The 21,665-nt window shown below is 37.2% G+C and overlaps 1 protein-coding gene across 8 annotated transcripts in view; it reads right to left on the bottom strand.

The window, feature by feature from the left end:
• LOC131694264 (PTB domain-containing adapter protein ced-6) overlaps positions 1-5,846 on the bottom strand; it is a 160,985-nt gene extending 155,139 nt beyond the window's left edge. Inside the window, exons 1-3 of one of the 8 annotated variants that reach the window (XM_058982832.1) lie at positions 5,738-5,838; positions 5,406-5,519; positions 4,787-5,173 (exon numbers count right to left, since the gene is read on the bottom strand). The gene's annotated coding sequence lies outside the window, so the exon portion shown is untranslated. Of the gene's footprint in view, positions 1-4,786; positions 5,174-5,405; positions 5,520-5,724 lie in introns of all 8 variants that reach the window. The other 7 variants (XM_058982833.1, XM_058982831.1, XM_058982830.1 and 4 more) reach the window with 7 other exon arrangements.
• Between the last annotated feature and the right edge of the window lie 15,819 nt (positions 5,847-21,665).

Below are 21,665 nucleotides of genomic sequence, written 5' to 3'. Positions count from 1 at the left end.
AATGACTAACCCAAGCAAATATTCTTAATTTAAATAATTACAAAAATATGGTATAAAAATCAGAATATAATGACTCGAATGGCACGTTCCCCATTTTATTCGGAGCTTTATGTCTTGTTATACCGTCTTTTCATTTTGTTGGTGGAAAAGGAAAGAGAAGTGAAAAAAAGTAGGAACATGACACCGCAATAAAATTAGAGCCCAAAACAGTAAACAGCCGGGTATGCCATTATTGGTCTAACCGTCTGCTTTGACCGAAGCCTGTGCAAGCTCTCTTGACTTTGAAATCGATATGAACAGACCCATTAAATTTAAAGTCAGAAATTACCCCAACGCGATCGACTTGGTCTGCGACGAGAATTTTAGAGTAGGGAACACTCAACAGCTGACAACCCACCTCGTGGAACAATGGGGAACTTGGACGATGGCTACATTATATTATTCCGGAAGTATCGACGAAGCCTTGGTTCAGCAGAGGGATGGGTGTGGTTTGCGATTTCATTCGCGTAATGTCCCGGCTTATGTCCAACCACGTTGGATGCGCATTTGCGACGTATTGGGCTTGCAGAAAGTAGCGTGGATGCTTGAGACGAGTTGTTATCACCACATAGAGCACGTTATCTGGGTATGCTCCGGATATTGTAACGCCAGGTCACAGTTGAAGGATTCCCTCCCGGCCTGAGGAAGACCCCCTAATGTTCCAGTTCGGGATACTCTGGAAAATAGCACTCTTCCCAATATGTTCCTCATCTACCTTTTAATAATAACTATAAATTCGATAACAACTTCATCAACCACTGTCAGACCTCACAGGAACACCCTCAGAAGATAAAAGGATTCCTCGAAAAATGAGCTGAAGACTGGTGAGAATAAAGGGTTCCTTGTAGACTTCCAATCGGGCACACCAATATCTCCCACGACCTTCCGCTCTCAATCCGCGACATCCTAACCATCGACACTGTAAAGGAAGAGGTCGAACTATTTGACAACATCTAAGCCTAACGTCCACATCCACATCAACGATGGGCCCTCTGCCCCGCCTCCCGGTGCTGGGGAAGTCGCTCATGGCCCAATACAATCACCAAGCAGCAGCAACACTATTCCCAAATCCAGTGCTCACCGAGTGCTGGAAAGGTCGCCCGTGGCCCAATCACATGAAACGACACAACAACCCAGCAAGCAACCTCAACCAGTGTCGTCCAGCCAACCTATCAAGTTCTGGCCTGCTACAATACCACCCTTGCGCTGAACAAACCACCCTAACCCAACCGGTCAGCAAACCAGCCAACGACCCCAATCCACCGCTGGTCCTTCGCCACACTTCTCTTGGTGCTGTGGAGGTCATCCGTGTCCAAGGAACAAGGATGCCATCTCAGACTAACACTCCGAGAACCACCCCGAGATGAACCAAAAAACAATTGTACTGTATCGATTTTGTTGGCTATTTTCGACAAATTTAAGACTAAGAGAAACGATGCAATGCAATTGAAATTGACAGCAGGATAGGTTTTCTAGAGCGAATCAGTTATAAACTTACTACGGAAAACTTGGACTAGGAAGGCTCATATGGACATATGGACAGGATCGAAAGGAACTGTGAAGAGTCCTTTACCTTCTCCTAAGTAGGAGTTTGGCGTTGCATTGGGTGCAACGTCTACCGCATGGTTTTTGATAGAACATAACTCATCATCATGTTTTACCGCCGACGCCGGCATCCTTGCGGCAATTGAAACATAGTAACAAAAAACTATTTTACAATTATATAATTAAATTTAAATGTAAGGATCTCTCCATTAAGGCAATCGGGATACCCCTGGGACTCGTCCTGGATGCAATCTGTCTTCGGCTGCCTACATATTCCTATACGCCAACGACATCCTACTGGCAGTTACCGGAAAGACCAAAGGCCGAACAGGAATTAAATTGCAAACAGCAGTAAGCGCCGTTTCTCGATGGGCTACATCCGTAGGTTTCCGGATTTCAATCTAGAAAATCTTCTTTCACACTTCTGCAACTCCCACCACCGAGTAACCCACCGTTCGATCCAAATCAGCAACACACCGTTCTCGTATTGTAAGTAGCCGAAAATTTTCCGAATCACAATGGACGGCAAGGCAACCTTCGTCTCCAACATCCGGGTTAAGAACGAATACGCCAACTTGGCTTGTGGGGGTACTATAAGCATCCAAGCACCTCTATACAATCGATTCATTCGGACAGCCTCCAAACTACTACTCAGCACACCTGCACAAAACGCATGCGTTGAAGCCGACCTTCTGCCCCTCAGCTGGAACATCGCCTTGGTATCCTCCCTCTAATGTCCATCTTAGAAAAACATTTGGAAACGACAAGTCCGTAATCTATGAAACAGCCAAAACAATGTATCAGGAATTCACCAGATCTCAACTACCACTACACGCAGGCTTCACAGGGACACCTCAGAAGATAAAAGAGCTCCTCGAAAAATAGGCTGAGGACTGGAGTTAACAAAGGGTTCTAGGCAGACTTTGTACCGAGCACACCAAGATCTCCCACACCAACACTATTTCCAACAGCCAATCTCCCATATGCACCACCTGCCGGACCCGGAACATAGTTGAACACATTCTATCCAAGTGTCTTGAATTCCAGGACCTGCGAGAAAGACAAGACTCCCCCTCAATCCGCGACATCCTGTAAGGGAAGAGATCGTCCTTAATCTCCTGAAAGATGCCGAACCGAACTGACTAAAAGGCGAATTACCAAAGTTTAAGCAACAAATAAACAGCAACTTTCGAAATGTTACAAAGATTTAATCGCTTACAAAGAAAATACTGAACAAAATTTTCCATGCACCGTAAATAACAATGAGAACCTATTGTTGTTCCATTGCTTTTTTGAGAATTATGTCATTAAAATTAAAATATTCTTCCTTAGTTCCTTGACAGTAGATCATAACCATTTGTATAAATTTTATACAAAGAAATCTCTTAAGCGGTCGTTCTGTACAAATATTTGAAGAGGTTGTAATTGCAGGTTTTGCATCTATATGAGAAAAATGTGCTTTAGAAAGTATTTACACGAAAGTGACTTGTTTCGTCAGCTAGAGGTCATCAACCGTATCATTGCGAATTATTGCGTACGGAGTTGCAGGTTGTTATACAATCTTATATGCAGATATAAATTATTAGACAATTCTCTTCCCTAAAAGGAAAATTGGTTTAAAAACACTATACGTGAAAGGGCACAAAACCTAACATAACCTAATAAGTAAAATGGTTTCGGTTTCGACTTTGTCTCTTCAGAATCTGGCAGTTGACATATCTAATGCCTTGCTGGCTGAAAACAAGGTTCGATTTCACTATATCTCAGAACTTCTCTTTCAAGGCATCGAAATTTAGAAGTCGTTTGGGTGTGTTTACAAGTATATTGGAAACATTGTTGGAATAGCTTCAGTCTGGTACCTTGGTCAAATGCTAGATTCTGAAGAGACAAAGTCGAAACGCAAACCACTTCACCTAATTATTGTATGTTTTTTCATTGAAATTGACTAGATTTCCTTGCATTTTATCATTTGATTAGTAGTATCTATTTTATTGTTATACCACAAACTTTGATGAAAAGCCCAAAAAATCCTCTTGCTTGACAAACTATTGTAATGTGTGGATGAACCATGTATAACCTCAAACAACCCTATATGATCATACTAATTACAAAACCTTCCAATACTTTACGAACATCAATTTTGATGAAATCACTCAATAGTCTTATAAGGTCAAATCAATTTTGGTCGAATTTATTAATTGTCTAATCAGGTCAAAAAGCTAAAAAAATGAAGGAGGAGGGGTAGATAAAATCGTATATATTGTCACAGACAATATTTATTTAATAATGCACAATTGCCATAAGAAATTCACATAATATGTAGTCACAAGAAAATATACGAACTGCCAACTTTTTAGTATGTCAAATCGTTAGCTACTGATTGTTTGGTTCATTTTAAAATTAGATTAAACGGTTCTTCAATAATATAAATTGTTGAGCCGATTGTTTTCTTCGAACCTTGTCCTAGTTCTTCATGGTGCATCACACAGTGCGCCTTATTTGCTCGAGATTACGTAGGGTCTGTGTTCAAAGTATGTGGTATCCAAGCTGCTGCGATCGGCGTTACGGTGCGTTAGGAATGCGATAATGCAAGTCTATACCACTCACAAGCGTATAAAACAGAGGCAAAATTATACATTAGCCTCGCTTTAACTTATGCGAGTAAGAAACTATAAAATACAAAATCACACTAACTCCAGATGTTAGTACCTACTCCAACGCATTGATCTGTCATACCCATCATAATGCATCAACCACACAAAAGACAGACTGTTTAGCCCATTTACATGACCTGCGTTGATTGGCGAAGAGACTGAGGAAGTGGGAACACACTGGCTTCAATTGTTTGACAAGTACGATCGCACACCACAGTTTCGCAAAGCTACTGACGACGACAAGAAAAGGCTTAATAAAAAGAGAAACAATTTCCATATATGTACGATGCTGCTGCTACTGTTGTTGCTATGCATACACACGTATGGAGCTCTTTTATTTTATTATGGTGTGTGCACATGAGGAGCAGCGAATGGAATTCCTGTGCAGCTTTTTCAGGCCAAATGAAATCACGCAAAATAAGCCCCCCGAGAGATTGAACTTTACGATGACAAATTTCTTCAAGTGAGAGAAATAGGTAGCTACGCGACTTAAAATGCTAAAATCAAGCTGGGAGGGGACGACAAGGTGTAGGAGCAAGATACGTTACCTAACTTCAGCGAACTTTCAAACACACAACACGTCACCGTCGTCACAAATGCTGTCGAGCACTTCGTGTGTTTTTTTCCCTCTAGCTGGATCTCTGTGAGCTAGTGAGCGATCGAGAGCCAGCAAATGAGACGGCAAACTCGTAACTGGTTTCCGTGTCTGTGTAAACTGTATGTGTGCGTTGGGGTCCGACACTTGGACTATCTCTTTTACTCCTGCTGCTAGCCGTTCGATGATACTTTGCACTTAACTTAATCCACTGAAATTCGCACCAATTTAAGCACTAAGTGAAACTTTTGCGTGGCTTTCACACTTTACTTTTCCCACAACTGCATACGCACCAAAGCACTCTAGATCTCACTTTCCCGAAGCGATTTTTTAGGTTGTCCTGTTAACAGAAACAAATCTTATTCGTCGGAAACAGTGGATCACTCTGTATACTGCGCACAAACGGCACCCTATAGACTCGATCCAAGAAGGCTCTCAGTTTGTGGGTTTGCCTACTATTTACCCTCAACTAAATACTTGTTTTTTATATTGAACGCGGTAATCTTTTGTGGTTGTCTCAGAGAAGTGACTACGCGAGGCTTTTTCTCTCTCCTTTTTAACAATACACGTACCTTTCTGGCTGTTTCGATCTGCGTTTTTATGCGATCTACAACTTCTCCTATACCGATACACGAGTGCCTATGCTAAACTATTACAATAATGATACTTTAGGAATGGTGATTTAACTAAGAGAAAGAAATTGGCATGAAATTAATTTTACTGAAATATGAATTCATCTAGAGAAAATGCCTTTAGTCACCGCGCAAATTTTTATTTTCTCAGGTTGAAAAAAATAAAATTTCCACTATGATCAAATAAATAAACACTATCAAACTATTGCCAACATGCGCAGATAATAAAAAATATATAGGAACAAAGAAAAAAGCAAACAATTTAAACGGACGATCAATTTCCGATCAACATTACACACAGGGAGCAACAAAAGTGAACAATCTACTTCACAGTTACGGAGAATGCGCGAGAAGCTCACTCGTTCAGCTGTACGTTTGCACTGACTAGGCCGAGAGCGGCTGGAAACGATCGAAGTCACCTTTTTCACAGCGCCACAGCAGCAGATGATCACTTCGGGTTGTTTCGGCTATACATACCTACACATCTACCACTCCATGCGCACCCTTTCGAACGATACGTCAACGTCGAGCTAGAAGCAACGAAAAAACATGGCGCCACAGGTGATTCCCTGTTTTTCAGGTGTCAACCGCTCACTGATATCTAAAGAGGAAATTTTTACACAATAGTTTCCATTCGCAAACAATTGTTGATCGGTGCAGAATATTGGTTTTTATCGAACCCATGATCATTATCCGATCAAGCAGCTCACTGCCCTAGTACGACTTGTCAATACGTAATAACAACATTCATCCATATTCATTTTTATCCTAAACTTTGTAGAATATTACAACTTTTGTATCAAATTATGACATCCAAAAACCTAAATATGATATTCCGGTCATACATGATAAATGTCGGCATTTCACGCATCGGTCTTGACGCGACGGATGGAGATATCTACATATATCAAATGAATCCCACCATGGATTCAAAACCGTAAACAAGCAATGTGATGATCGCGAATACCTACAGGTTCACATATACCATCGTAGTTGAAATAAAAGCTCTCCCCAATCTCCCCAGCAGGTGTGTGACAATTCAAAAAGGGCTTTCGATCACCGCTGTAGGAGTGTAAGGTACGCAGTCGATCAAATAATAAAAAAACCGAATCAAAAGCTCTGTTGGGGCACTCGATGAATGCGAAAGCCGAAGAAGCAATAGGGGAACATGGGGAGACTTGATCATTTTTTGCAGAATTTTAAATTTACTTTTTCAAAAGTTATAAAAGTTTTTCTGGAGATCGTTTTTTTTGGTCTTCTCCCCACTGCGCGCAGTGATTCCGCTTCATATAAAAGTCGGAAAAAATTAAAAAGTGTGTTCAAATATTTTCAAATTATGATTTCTAGCCTAATTTTGGGTCGCTGATTTCAAATTCAAGGTCTAAATAGCCCTAATCATTATATATAAGAAGGGTGGGGGATCTCGGTAGGGTTAATTCGTGAAAAAGAAGAGCTTGTGAATTTTTTATGGCGATATTGAGAGTGTTAGTCTATTCAGCCAATTTCTATATTAAAATCCAACATTTGAAAAATATTTTCCTGAATTTTCATTGCAAAATAATAAAGAGTGAGCGAGTGCCAATGAAATTCCGGTGACATTTCGAAAATAAGGTTGTTTGGTGGTGTACATCAAAATCTATTGGACCAATCGTTTTGAAATTTTGTACATTTTTTCTTTACATAATTTTCCAAGTAACTACGCAGTTTTTTTCCTTTTTTGTTCGATTTATTGAAATATTTCGCTTTCAGCACTTTGAAGTCAAAAACTGATATTCGCTAATAAATCGGTAATTTTGTTATTTAGAATTTGAAGAAAAATTCACGTGGTTAACCGAAGAAATCCAGAAAGAATTGTATAAAATCTTTAAACAATTGGTTCAGTATATTTTGAGCTAGGTGGACACCACATTTTTTCAAACTACCTTTGATAATTCTCATTTAAATAATTCTATTTAAATAAACTATAAAACATATTCGCATAAAATATTTATTTTCTCTTCTGTTAACACTTTTATTTCGATTTGTTTGATTTATTAACTTTTTACACTATGTTTATAAAAAAATCAAATTTCTTCTAGTTTTAGAAACTATCGAACTCTATTTAGAATGATGCCAAATTGTAGATTTTTTTTAGTTTATTTGATTTTAAAATAAAAAAGTAGAAAGAAAAAACAAATTTTTAATCTAAAAATCGCAAAGATTCAAATGACAGGAAATGTTCCAATACATTGTTCAGGGTGTTTTTTCAAAAAATAATTCAGATTAAAATCTTGCATTTATAATTATCTAAGCCACATTGTATGTTTGTAATTTAGTTTTAGTTGAATCTTGAGGCTGTTTTCAAAAAAACATCTACAATGAGTGTCTCTCATTGTTTACATTCTCTTCTGTTAAACTGTTCGTTTCAACTACGTTCTCTACATTTCTATTTAAAACTCATATGTGAATCAGATTTATTCTAAGTTAATTCATTTACCATCACACCATTTAATATCGTATGTTTGGCCCTACGAACACTCATATAATATAGTTTTAATTACAATATATTCATTGTAGGCTGAGTAATCAATAAAATAGCGCGGCACCCTTTATTAATACGATTAATATGGAATCAGCTAGCTAAGTAATTATTTTTCCACTGATATGCAAATACCATTCAAATAGCGTGACATTTCCAAGATATTTGAACCAGCTGATCTTGGGAACAACATATGCAGTGATATAAGAAAGGTTTCATTGCACTATTGGGTGTATTATATCGGTTTCGTCTCTCATACGTATATTCTGTAGTGCATAAAAAAACAGAAATATTTTATGAAAACGTTGTTCTTTCTGGTTTCGATTTAATTTATGGTTCGAGTTTTCAAACTCCTTTGAGTCAAAAAGTGTACGAAATCGATGTATCGTTATAAATGTAAATATACAGTTTACGTAAATGAATGTGAGATCGTCTAGCCGAGAAATTATTAGGAATTATTATCTATTTTGCAGTCAAATGACGTGAAATATCCAGGATCTTGCGCGAGACCGGTTGATTCTATGGACAACATATTAATTGATGGAAGAAAGGTATCATCGTGCTGTTAGGTGAATTCAATCGATTTCGTTTCTCATGCATAAATGGTGAGGTCTATAAATAACTAAAGATATTTTATGAAAACATTTTTCTTCGTGTTTCGGTTTAATTTACGATTCGAATAAACAAACTCTTACGGATCGAAAAAAGTACGTTAAATCGAGGTATGCCTGTACACTGTTAAAGCTAAAAAGATACGGTTTGCGCAAATTTGCGCAAGATGTCTTAGACATTTTCGAAAAGCTGATGAAAAAATCTTGAAAATAGGGCTAGTCTTATATGCGAGAAAGTGTGTGCTCTTATTTGAAAATCGATGTAAATTTAGTTTCAGTTTCCCCATACATTTTATAAGGGAAGAAAAAATCGAGCAATGAGCGCACTGAAATTTGAAAAACTGTAGCGGGCAAACCGTTCATCCAAACCTATTGAAACTTAGGTAAATAACTATTCATATCCTACATAATAATATAAAAATAGATTTGGAACGAAATTAAAACGTAAATTTTTGAACTTTTTTCCGCCTCGGCATCACTGTGCTGCGGGGAGACTTTACCAAGTCCTGGGGAGACTTGACCAATAGAAATTTGAAAAAAACAGAGAAAAAATAATGATGTAAATCATACTATAATCCTTTTCATCTATATTGTCGAGATCCTCAGGTAGCAGTAAAAATATAAAACGGTTGCATTTCATAAGTTTCGACTGTATTTAATGCATTCCCTTCTATAGATTAACTGTACTGCTTAAATTGCATGTCCACACGTCACAAAATCAGCCATATTACAACTAACTTTGTTTGCTAGTACTAAGAGATGCAGACTGATGTGGCATTTTTTGTGACGTGATTAACACTTATAGTATGTACCACAGCATAGCATATAAAAAAATTTTTTTTATCTTACTTCGGCTTATTGCCACTTGGTCAAGTCTCCCCAACATTAGTTATTGCGTTCAATCTCGTGCAAATTTTAGTAATAACTATTTCAATGTTCCGATTTATGTAAAATCATTTGACTAGTTCATAATGAATAAAATAATGTATGAGTAGGAAGTAGTTATTCATCGAGTAGATATGTCCATACAGTTTGATAAAAAATTACATCATTTAACGCAAATTTATTAAATGCGAAATATTTTGTATAAGGAAAGAATTTTTCATACCAAACTTTTAAAATTACCTTAAGGGACCGGAACAAGCATAGACATGTTTTTAAATTTTTTTAGGAACCTAATAGAACACGTCATAGCCAATAATAGAATTCTGCGCTTGGTCAAGTCTCCCCATGTTCCCCTGCATGTGGGGGAATATCTCGAATGTGTGGCAAAACCGCGACAGTGACTATTGTGCAGGATTGACCATCGTTGGTCTTTGGAATACGGAAGTTTTCATCATCGAAAATATAATGCCATGCTCATTGGATAAATCGAAATATATTCGGATTTTTTCTAATATTTCAATATAGGGGCCCCGTTTCAAAAAAGATGGGTGGGTAATATCAGAGACATAACCCCAATGATGTAGAATACCCTTCTAACTTGTGTCGTAAATTGCCATCGGAGTCTCCATGTAAGTCGTTTGGGATCAGTTTTTTTTGCAAATTTGCCAAATACCAATCTTAATTGCTATTTATCGAATTAAAAAAAAACATCGCTTTCAGTGCTCTGGAATATGGAAGCACTTCAAAACCTTGAACATTTTCTCCAGGGCGATATTTGCAAAGATTGTTCATTAGAATGGCTAGATATATGGTAATTAATATGGGAAAATCATTTATTTTACATTTACGTTAATAAAGGTCGCTATTTTTCTCAATATGAAACAAAAATCAGCTCTTGTTGGGTGGATTGAATAAACGGCTTTTCAGCATGAATCAGCTAAAAGCTGTGGAGCTTTATTAATGAAATGCCCTATGAAACTTATACGCTACTTACATCGGTTCAATACGTAATCCTTCTTCTTCCCAACAATTGTGCAGGTAGAATACTATCCCGTTTAAAGCTACAATTTGGATCAAAATGTTAATTTTCAGGGCGAACAAATTCACGCCACGTTTGTCCTAACCTTAACTTGAACAATCCGACACCGTCCGTTCTGACCGACAGTATTCTTGTGCTACTATCACCTGTTAAGGAATATAATTCAGGGTAAGGATTAAAAGAATTCCTCTCCGACGTAGGTTCTACTTACGGGATTTAAATTTTTGCTTGTGATGTTCACGAATTCAATGGTCTATATTTTCAACTTCTAACAAATTTCATCTATATTTTTTCTTATATCTTCCTCTCATCTGTGCATGACGTCTATCTTTTTCTATCCTACCATTTCAAACGATCCTTTTTTCCTTTTTTTCTATCCTTCCATTTCAAACGGTCCTTCTTCCCTTTTCCTATCCTTCCATTTCAAATGGTCCTCACTACATCAAAATTGTCCACCGACAGGTGGTAGACCGTGGAGTTGGAAGGGGTCAGCGGGCCATACCGTAACAGCTCTATAAAACTATAGTTCGAACCTGCGTTAACAATTTTGTTGAAGTCGGTAACTAGCTCGGAGTTTTCCACAAATAGTTATAACGATTTTAAAACTTATGCTTCAAACCAATTGTAGAAATTCATTGTTTCTTCCAACACTGACATCGACCACCGAATAAATTGCTAAATAACATAGACGTAGCCAGAAAATTATTGTACAGGCCCGTGCGTAGAAAATTCTCGGGGGGGTTGGATTTTATTTTTTTAACGTTTATTTTAAAAGAAACGTACAGAAACCCTCAAAGTTTTAAGATTTTTTTCAGAGGCCTGGACCTAATCTTGCGAACCAAACGCCTCAGCTCAACAAATTGGGTGAATGTTTGGTATCGAGAAGGAGTCACTAAAAGACACCGCTGCATACCCGAATAAAAGGTGGACTCCATTAGGCATACAGACGTTTGGCATACGTACGTTAGGCATAATGGACGTTAGGCATAAAGACGTTTGGCATAATGGACGTTAGGCATAATATACGTTAGGCATAATTGACGATTGGCATAATGGACGATTGGCATAATGGACGTTAGGCATACATTATCATATTAAAGTATCCTTTAAGGAAATGACTTTTTGGTGGTGACACCCTCGGGTGGTATGAGCGCAAATGTTTGAATTTTTTTTCAATTAATCTGGAAGCTGATAAAACTCGATTACTCTTTTATTCTATTGTATATAACTCAATAAATCTTTGCTCAAATAAATGATGCAGAACGAATGAGCATCTCTAAAATAAGCTAAATACTCTTGTTTAAAATCAGTCTATTTTGTATTAAGGTATGAATAAAGCACATGAACCCCTTCATGCCCATGTTGTACGTAAAAAACAACGTTTTTAAGCTGCTAAAACTTTTGGTTTAGGTAGAATTTACTCACAAAAATAAGGAAGACCTGTAACTGGGACTATTAGAACTTAGAACTGAAGTTATTGCTATTAGTCTGATATAACTTTACTGGGGCAATACCACCAGAGATATTGACAGTTTGCGTTGATAAATGACATTTTGATATATCTTCATTATTTTCCATTATTATTGAAAACTGCTAAAGCGTATCGTAGACTGTCTTTTCCTAGCATATAGAATATTCACAATTTTCTAGGAGAATTGTGTTGAGCACCGGAAGGTAAATATTGAGCAGCTTCCAGCACTACGAAAGAAGCATCTTTCAAAGCGAGTTTTTCGTGTTTCTTGAACCGTATGCACACTAGAAAAAAGTTGGGCATGTGAGGATTAACTTAGATTAGTTCTTCATGCATGCAAGGTGTAATTGTCCAAGAAGAAACTATATAACCTAGAATAACAGCTCATGAAAGAAAGAATGATGCATTTTATTATTCATTCAACGAATATACGAATATTGCTGGTTCTATACTGATTATCTCCCATATTCTTAAACACAGTGACTGTATTCTCGAAGCCATCACAAATAGAACTAGGGAAACTCTTTAATGTGAGAGAGTTTATTCCTGTACTGTGATGAGTTGCCAAAACGAAAAAGGTATCGTCATTGTTTTTTTTGGCATTTTTTGTTAACAACCTATTGAGTCAATTTATTAAATGTTGTAATGGCATTTAATTAGCAAAGGACCAGAAGGTGAAGTATATTTTTCAATATTAAGAGCCATAGTACTCAAGGGAGAACAAGGAGTTGAAGAAAGAAAGTTTAGAAAAGAGTGAAAAGGGTCATATGAGCAAGCTTAGAGCTTTCCGGCGACTTAACCCTTTGTCTACTACCGCAGGAGTCAGCATCTTTTGGCATTAGAAATGCGAATCACCTGAGTCTGCTGCATGTCTGGACGAGCGTAAAGTAACTTTGTATTTCATGCTGTCGGAACCGATCTTCAACTCCTTGCTCTCCCTTGAGTACTATGGCTCTTAATATTGAAAGAATATACTTCACCTTCCAGTCCCTTCCCAACTAAATGCCGTTACAACAGTCTGTTTATTATTTAGCTTGTTTAATATTTAGATGCATCTGTATTGGTAATACATCTAAAAGGCTAAAAATTTGCTTCTATCAAAACTGAAGGGATATTTTCTTCATTTCGTATACAGAAAAATAGAAAAAAAGCTCTACACTTGTAAGAGTTAATTATCTCGCATGGTATTTTTCATTTTAGAGTCTCTCGCTAGAGTTATGCGAAGGTATGGTATAGCAAAGCGTATTTTTTCCAAACCTGAAAAAACAAGCGAAATCACTAACGAAAGCCTTGCGATTATTTTTATATTTTTGTAAATTATGCCTAACGTACATTATTCCAATCGTCCATTATGCCTAACGTATATTATGCCAATCGTTCATTATGCCTAACGTCCATTATGCCTAACGTCCATTATGCCTAACGTACTTATGCCTAACGTATGTATGCCTAATGTACTTATGCCTAACGTATTTATGCCAAACGTCGCGCACCCCCCGAATAAATATGTACCATATGCCAACCATTGAATCAAACGTTGAAAAACCACTTTCAATATGGTTCGTTCAACAATAGATTAACCATTGCCTAGTATAATATCGAACATAACCAGTGTCGTTTTTCCATGCTCGACCATACAAACAACGGGTCGTTAAGAACAGTCACCATACCAAAATATGCGGTTTTCCATATACATTTGGACAACATACCATTCAAAAACTATACAGTTTATGGTGACTTGCATATTGTAGATCTAGCGATGCATAAAATATTAGGTGTAGAAAAAAATGTCTTTCATATTTCAATTCTATCGATTGATGAAATTTTATTTTGTTACATGCCATCTTCTGATGAGAAGCTTCGTTGACACTAAGTGGACTGTCGCTTTGTCCAACTGAGCTATCACCGCAATATTGCAAGACGAGGATTTTTGATCATATTAATCTACAGGTTTTTGGAGCAGCATAAACAGATAACAAAGACCACCAGAGCATTATTAACCTCTGGCACAAAACTACAATGTAGTATACAAATCTTCAATATAGGATACATGGAAGGTATTGGAAATGATTACTAAATGAGTATGGTGGAATAATAGTTGAATTATAAGGGTGGAATGAATCAGTAGTATTCCCAACATGGTGAGTATTATATGAATAGTTAGGAAATGGTTCAGAAGATTTCTGGAATGGTATTTATTATACGGGTAGTGGTCGGAAATGCCAAAAATGTGAACTTAATTCACTATAGGCCAAACCATCGAATATATTTACAGGGTATCCCTAGAAGGAATGGTTCGTAAGAACATTCCCCACAACCTGATAAAAATTAAAATTAGACATGGCTTACTACGATCAAACTAAAAAAATTAACTTTTTATACTGACGAGGTAGAAAGTTGGTGCTTCTGGTGAACAACTTAAACTTGTATAACTTAAAGTTATCGACTTATAAAGTTTTTTCTATGGCAACATCCTTAAATTTAGTTTTTTAACCCTTTCATGCCCAACTTTTTTCTAGTGCATGTAGGGTTTCAAAACTATTTTGCCTTGAAAACGGTTAGGTCAAGATTTTCATAAAGATAGGTGCTTCCATGGCAGTGCTAGAAACTGCTCAAATTTTACCTTCTAATACTCAATACAATTCTCCTAGAATAATTACAATAGTCCAATTACGTGGAAAACGTAGCCAACGACAGTCTAAATTGATAAGTTTTGTCAGTTTTCAATAATATTGCACCATATCGAAGTTATATGAAAAAAAATCACTTTCCGTCGTCAAAGTAAACTGTCCCCGACAGCACTGCTCTATCGGAATCCAATCAGACTAATTGCAATAACTTCAGTTCTAGAGCTGATCCTTGTAACTGTTAATACTCAAATTAAAGGCAATAATCACATTAATGAGCCTTACTTGTTTTTGTGAGCAAATCTCGCCTCAAACAAAAGCTATAGCTGTTTAAAAACGTTGTTGTCCACAAACAACATGGGCATGAATGGGTTAATTAACTTTTTCTACTGTGAGTTTTCGTGCAACCACGTTACAAACAAATGTGAAGGCATTAAAACCACATAATATTGTTGAAGACTGTAAGTAAAAATACTCATTCGCTTCAATTTTACCATTTTTTACCATTAATTACGAACCGGAAAAAACCGAAAAAAACTTTTTTCGTTGATTTTTATATAGAAAAAGTAAAAAACACAGTACAAAGTGAGCTTACCTTATTCATAGGATTCTAGAGTGTCACGCATCTAATCTTCTTACCTTTATTTTTGCGTAATCTGGACACTGAAAATAATGGCTGCTCGTCCATTTTGGTTTGCACCTTTCTCTCTTTTACACAGCTGAAGTTGATGCCGCGCCGCCGATTTCAGGTAAAATTTTTACATGCAGTCTTCAACAATATTTTTACATGCAATCTTCAACAAAAATTCAATTTATACATGCAGTCTTCATCAATATTATGTGGTTTGTCTGAAACATCGTTTGCACGAAAAGTCACAGTGAAAAAAGAAATATTAAAAAACTAAATTTGAGGGGTTGCCTTAGAAAACGCTTCGTAAATCGAAAACTTTAAGTCCTACAAATTAAAGTTGTTCAATGAAATTCTACATAATGAGCGTTTCTAATACTTTGACAAAGACACCAACTTTCTACCTCGTCAGTATAAAAAGTTAATTTTTCTAGTTCAATCATAGTAAGCCATGTCTTAATTTAATTTTTATCAGATTGCGAGAAATATTCATACGAACAATTACTACTCCAAAGACTCCCTGTGAATATATTCGATGGTTTGGCCTCTAGTGATTTAAGTTCACATTTTCGACCACTGTGCACCGGAAGAATTACTCACTCTTCCATCATATACGCCAGTTCTGCATCCATTTCCTGACGCACCTGTCAAAATTATTCAGACGAACACATACACAGATGGTCATACGACTTGCACATAACAATTATACACTAGTACTAAAAACTACAATTATTACAAAGCGACCACTAATAGTCTTCTACGTATACGTTTCTTTAATTAACTTGTGCACGATGACGGAGTTGATCGATAAATCGACACACAATGGCCCCCACTGTGAACCCGGTCCACCGACACTGCCTTTTAAACTGTGGAACAATGTATGCAAACACGGCCTACACCACGGCCCCCAGCAAAAGTCAATCCACGTCGACCCGCCACACAGAGGAGTAACTGCGGTCGAATCCTGGCCAAAACTATTTATTGCGGCTATTGCTGTTATTAAGCCTTAATATGAACTAAAATAGATAATAACTAGTTTTTGGGACAATTTGGCATATATCCACCTACCAGTGCAGGAGTCAATTTTCTATATCCTCCAGAATACTAGTAATTTTGAGGTGATCTTTGCGAATACATTTGTTTTTCCCGTTGCATAAACAGTTGGTCAGTGGAAAAGCAAGAAGAAAAGGGACGCCTGTGCACATATTCATAGAGATACATTTTACCAAACATAGTATTTGGCCCTACAGCATTTCGGCGTGCCTCAAATTAGTATAAATATCAATATTTTCAAATCGCTTGGAATTTGTGGATCGGACAAAATCGGAAGAGATTGAATATTTTTTATATAGCCAGAATCTTGTTTTGCAATGTTGTTTCAGCAACTTTGCCGGATCGTGCCGTATAATGTAACTTTTTTTATCATTCAAATCTGGAATAAAATGTTTAAAAAAGATGTTTTTTAAGCTGGTCCAATATACAGCAACACTGTTATTTTCAGATATTTTTAAGCTGAGGTTATAGAAATAGTTGTGTTCAACTACGTTTGTTAAAATATTGTCTTGTTTAATGCAGTCTTCATCATTAGAAAGCGATTTTGCTGGATATATAATAAAAATGATTAAAAACTCTTTAAAATATCACCATTTGGCATCCATGCAAAAATTATTTAGCAATTTTTGACATACTCTTTATTTTGCCACCTTATGCAGTATGCTTTTTGTAAGTAAAAAAAATATAACTATTTAAATAATCGAACAAAAATATTTTGGTTATTGGCCAAGAATTTGTTCTAGTTACTCCTCTGTGCGCCAGTCGGTCACGCCAGCGCTCAAAGGCAATGGTTGATTGTTAGTTAGGACTGCCTTTTTGCCTTTCTCATACGGAAAGGTTATGCAATCACTCTGAAAATCGACAACCTAATCCCGATTTAAATTATTTTGGCTAGCTCAGGTTTTATGGATTTTACCAGGGGCGTAGCTAGAGATGTGCGGCAAGGTGTACCGTTCCACATACAGTGAAGACCCGTTTTTATCAGCTCCTTGGCGAATTTTAAACTGATAAAACAGGGACATTGATAAAATCAGGGCACATATTTTTCTGTCTTTTTAATAAAACGAAGCTCTTAACATATTCTTCTTTGGTCCTTAGATATAGCCTTGCAACCTTTTCTGATTATTTATTTTAAGTTCCCCTTAAGTGCAAAATTAAAAAAAAAATATTTTTATTTTTGCATTTTTCGGATCTCTAAGATAAGAAATATATGCCCAAAAAAGGATTTACTCGAATTCAATTTGGTTTGTCTGCTAGAGCCCATAAAACTACCAACTACCAATTTTCATTTCATAAAATCAGAACAAAAAGCTGATAAAATCGGGGGCAGATAAAATCGGGAGCTGATAAAATCGGGGTCTGATAAGATAGGGGGCTGATAAAATCGGGTTTCCACTGTATAACACCGCCCTTCCCCACCCCTACTCTCAAATCACTCCTCTACCACAGCACTCTCCTCTCATTCCAATTAACTTCACCTATCAAGAACACAGAAAACTCTGGGGTGGTTCGTTTGTGTGTAATTCTGCCCTCTCAGACATTCACCACGCATACCAAAATAAGTTGACAGGAAGACAAAATTGAACTAATGCTGATTAAGCTTATTAAATATTATATTTTTTTCAGTTTTAGCGTCGACACCTAGCTCAAAAGTAAGAAATATATCGGGTTCGACTCGAACAGATCAAACTGACCCCACACTAAGCATTTTCATGAGCTGGAATGATTATTCGAGCTAAATAATTATAAGAACAAATCCTGAATAATTAACGATCTCTCGAATGCACGTCCAGCACTCCTTTCCTGAACTAGCCACATACAGTTGTTCAAGATGCGACAATTAGCAAGATCCACATGTCCCGCACCCAGTTCGGTTTCTCATCTCGTTCAGTTCAGGCGCTAGAAATCGCTCCACTGCTATTTGCAAAGGCAAAATTGATTCCTTCTACCTAGTGTGTGAAACGTGAACAAACAATGAGTGACAATACAAAGCAAGAGTATGTCCCGTTGCGGGCAAACTGTATTGCTGTAGACTTCTCGAAATGTCCGGTAAGACCATCAATTCGTGAAGTGGAGCAAATGTTGAAAGTGAACATGAAGCTCAACGTAGCAGAAGTTAATACGATTCAATTCCACAGAGACATCCATGATCGAACAAAATGTTTAAAAAACGTGTGTAAACATTTTAATTAATATACGATAAACATTAGCGCCGCCACATCAACTTATCCGTCAAATCCATTCCGAAACCGGTTCGAAGTCCTGAATGGATTCAGTATGAAATCTTGCTCAAAGAAAACAATCGATTCCAACTCAATCGGTTGATGCATTTGAGCTGGAATTCATACTGGAAGTCCGAACCGGTTCCGGACTAGTTTGACTGGGTAGAGGTATAACCGCTGTCAATTCAGTTGAACTCAGCCACAAAAAACATGACGACAGTAGCGCACCTGGTTTGGATATCCCAACTACCTTCGAAACCGTTAGAGTTTTTACACAAGTTGAATGCTGAAGATGGACGTCTGTTCTCTGTGGCAATTCCATCATTTACGTCATGCGGTACTGATTATGTTCAAAAACATTAGTCAAGCAGAATCATTCGCATCTCAGGACAACATGAAACACGTCATCGAATGTAATGACATTTTATACAGTATCCCAACGTATATAGACGTTGATAGTTTTGAAATAAAGATACATGACCTGGCACCACGTACTCATTCCTCCGTTATCAAAAAAATCATGACAAAGTACGGAAGATACTTGGAGGAACTTCTTCCCAGGACTCCGCAACGGTGTTCGTGTGGTGAGAATGTGTCTGACAAAACCTATTCCCTCTTATTTGACATTCACATGCACATCACCTCAAGGTGTTGAATATTCTCAACAAACACTAATCACGTATCCAGGGCAGATTCCTAGATGTCAATATTGTGATCAGCCGCTACACCACGGGAAACCTTTCGCAGAGACTGCTAAGGAAATTCCACGTGTTACGACCAAACCAACGGCTGCGGACCGGGCATTCACTAACCCCAGCTCAACAACGATCGAACCCAGTACCACTAAACCAACTGCCATTACCAACATCGTTTTTCGTGCATTATCCCGGTCTGACTTGGATTCATAATGAAGCCTAACATAGGCTCCCTGTTGTCCATTCAGCTACGAGAAAAAAGATACAGTGACACAATCTCGTTTACGTACACCGCTATGCGAAATGCTTATATGCATTTTACAAATACAAAATTTGTATACGAGACATTTTATTTATGTAGAAATAGTTTACTAGGCAGCGTAGAGGAAGATACAATATTATCTTTGTGTTACAAATGCTCATTTTTTCAAAAATAATCATAATTCTAAAGATAGTCAAGTATACACGCAATCTCATATTCATACAGTACACATATTTTTTCAAAAAATCAATTGAAATTTCTATAATGTATATTCAATCTGGTAGATTTTATTTGTAATAACAGTTTTCAATCGTATTGGAATGCTGACCACTAGTTTTTGTGTGTATTCAACTTAAATTTTATCCCATTCTTCTAAATAGTAGTTTCTAAGGTCATTCTCATTATAATTTGGATAGTTTTATCCAAATACTCCCATTTATTTTTCTAATCAGTTAATAAACGGAGTCCGCAGTGGAGAATCCATAACATTTAAACAATTATAAATTTACTCTAAACGTTTTTTTCACGCCTTATGCTTTAGGTTCTTCTCCTGATCGAATTTCCAATATCCACCATTTCTTAGTAAAAGTGCCATTTTACAGAAGCTTCGCTTTAAAATTTATTTTAAGATATTCATATTAAAATACACAATCTGATCCATCATTCCATCAGTGAAGACCAAATTTCTAGCACTTCTAGTGGACATATAATACCCCATACAATAACTCCACTGTCCCTGCGCTTAGCTGCTGTTATAAGGCTTTTACGTCCAGGTCTGAGTTCGATTTTCTCCACTCGAAACAACAGCAATTTGAGTCATAGATGTTTATTTGTTTATTTGTTGTACCGTCACCAACAGACCCCTTGGCCCCAACGGTGGTTACTTAAACTAATTACATTTCAGAATACGCATTATTTTAGTTTTTATCGAATTCCTTGTCAGTTGCCTTCCATCGAGGTAGGAACGAAACCAGCGTAGAAGTTGTCCATGAATGCCGAGTTTGTCCAGCTTCGCTATTGCGATATCATGGTTGATTTTGTCGAAGGCCGCAGATAAATCCATGTAAATAGCGTCGGTTTGCAATCCGTCAGCGAATCCATCGAGTACATATGTTGTGAACGAGAGCAGGTTAGTCGTTGTCGATCGTTTAGGCATAAAACCGTGTTGGTCGTCTGCAATGTAAGAAAATAGGGTCTAAGACAACCAGCTCGAATAGTTTTGATACTGCACTTAAACACGAGATTCCTCGATAATTGACAATGTTCGATTTGTTTCCTTTTTTGTGAACTGGAAACATGTGCGCTCCTTTCCAGCAGGAAGGGAAGGTTCCAGTATTGAGTGATAGCACAAAGACTCGCCGAAGTGGTTTAAGAAGCCCGTTGATGCACTTTTTGACAAAAATCGAGGGAACGCCATCTGGGCCCGGGGAACTAGATGCTTTCAGCTTGGAATTTGCTGCAAGAATGGCAGCATTATCGACAAATTCGGTTGATGGTTCGTCCTAGAGAAGGAGTTAGATTTGAAGCGGCAGCGACCTGTTGTGGGGAAAGGCTCTCGTCGGAAAAAAACGCTTGAAAATTTGTCGAAAAACAATTGGCAAATTTCCTTAGTGTCGGTGCCTAAAACTCCATTTAATGACATACAAGATGGTAACCCGGATTCTTTTCGCTGCTCGTTCACATATTTCCAAAACGACTTGGGCTTGGATTTCAGTTGACGTTCGACGAATGAATGTTGAATTTGGACTTGTAAACAAAGTTTACAATCTATTCAATATTCCGATAAAATGTTTCAATGTTGTTTAGTAATTAAAAAAATCAATTCTTTGTTCTTCTCATTGATGAACGGCTTCTTGCTCAGAACAGATGCATTGTAATTGTCGGTTCTCCATACATTATGAAACGTACCAGAGCAGACTTATACTTAAATGCTATGATTCAATTTATTTTCCATGTATATAACATCAATTACCTACTCGATTTTCCCAAATTTTTCTAATTAAAAATCGTCGTAAATTTTTTACAGTTCAAGTTTTTTGCAATATCTACTCTGCGTTTCGCCACATCAAAGTTTTTAACGACATGTTACATAGTTGGACGCAACCTTTGAACTATTTCAAAGATTTTATGAAGTGATATTGCTTCATTTTGGCAAGTAATAATTAGTTTCCGTCCCATAATGGCAGTTT

This window comes from Topomyia yanbarensis, chromosome 3, assembly GCF_030247195.1.
Source record: "Topomyia yanbarensis strain Yona2022 chromosome 3, ASM3024719v1, whole genome shotgun sequence".
Lineage (NCBI taxonomy): Eukaryota > Metazoa > Arthropoda > Insecta > Diptera > Culicidae > Topomyia > Topomyia yanbarensis.
This window is presented reverse-complemented; position numbering and strand designations above follow the sequence as displayed.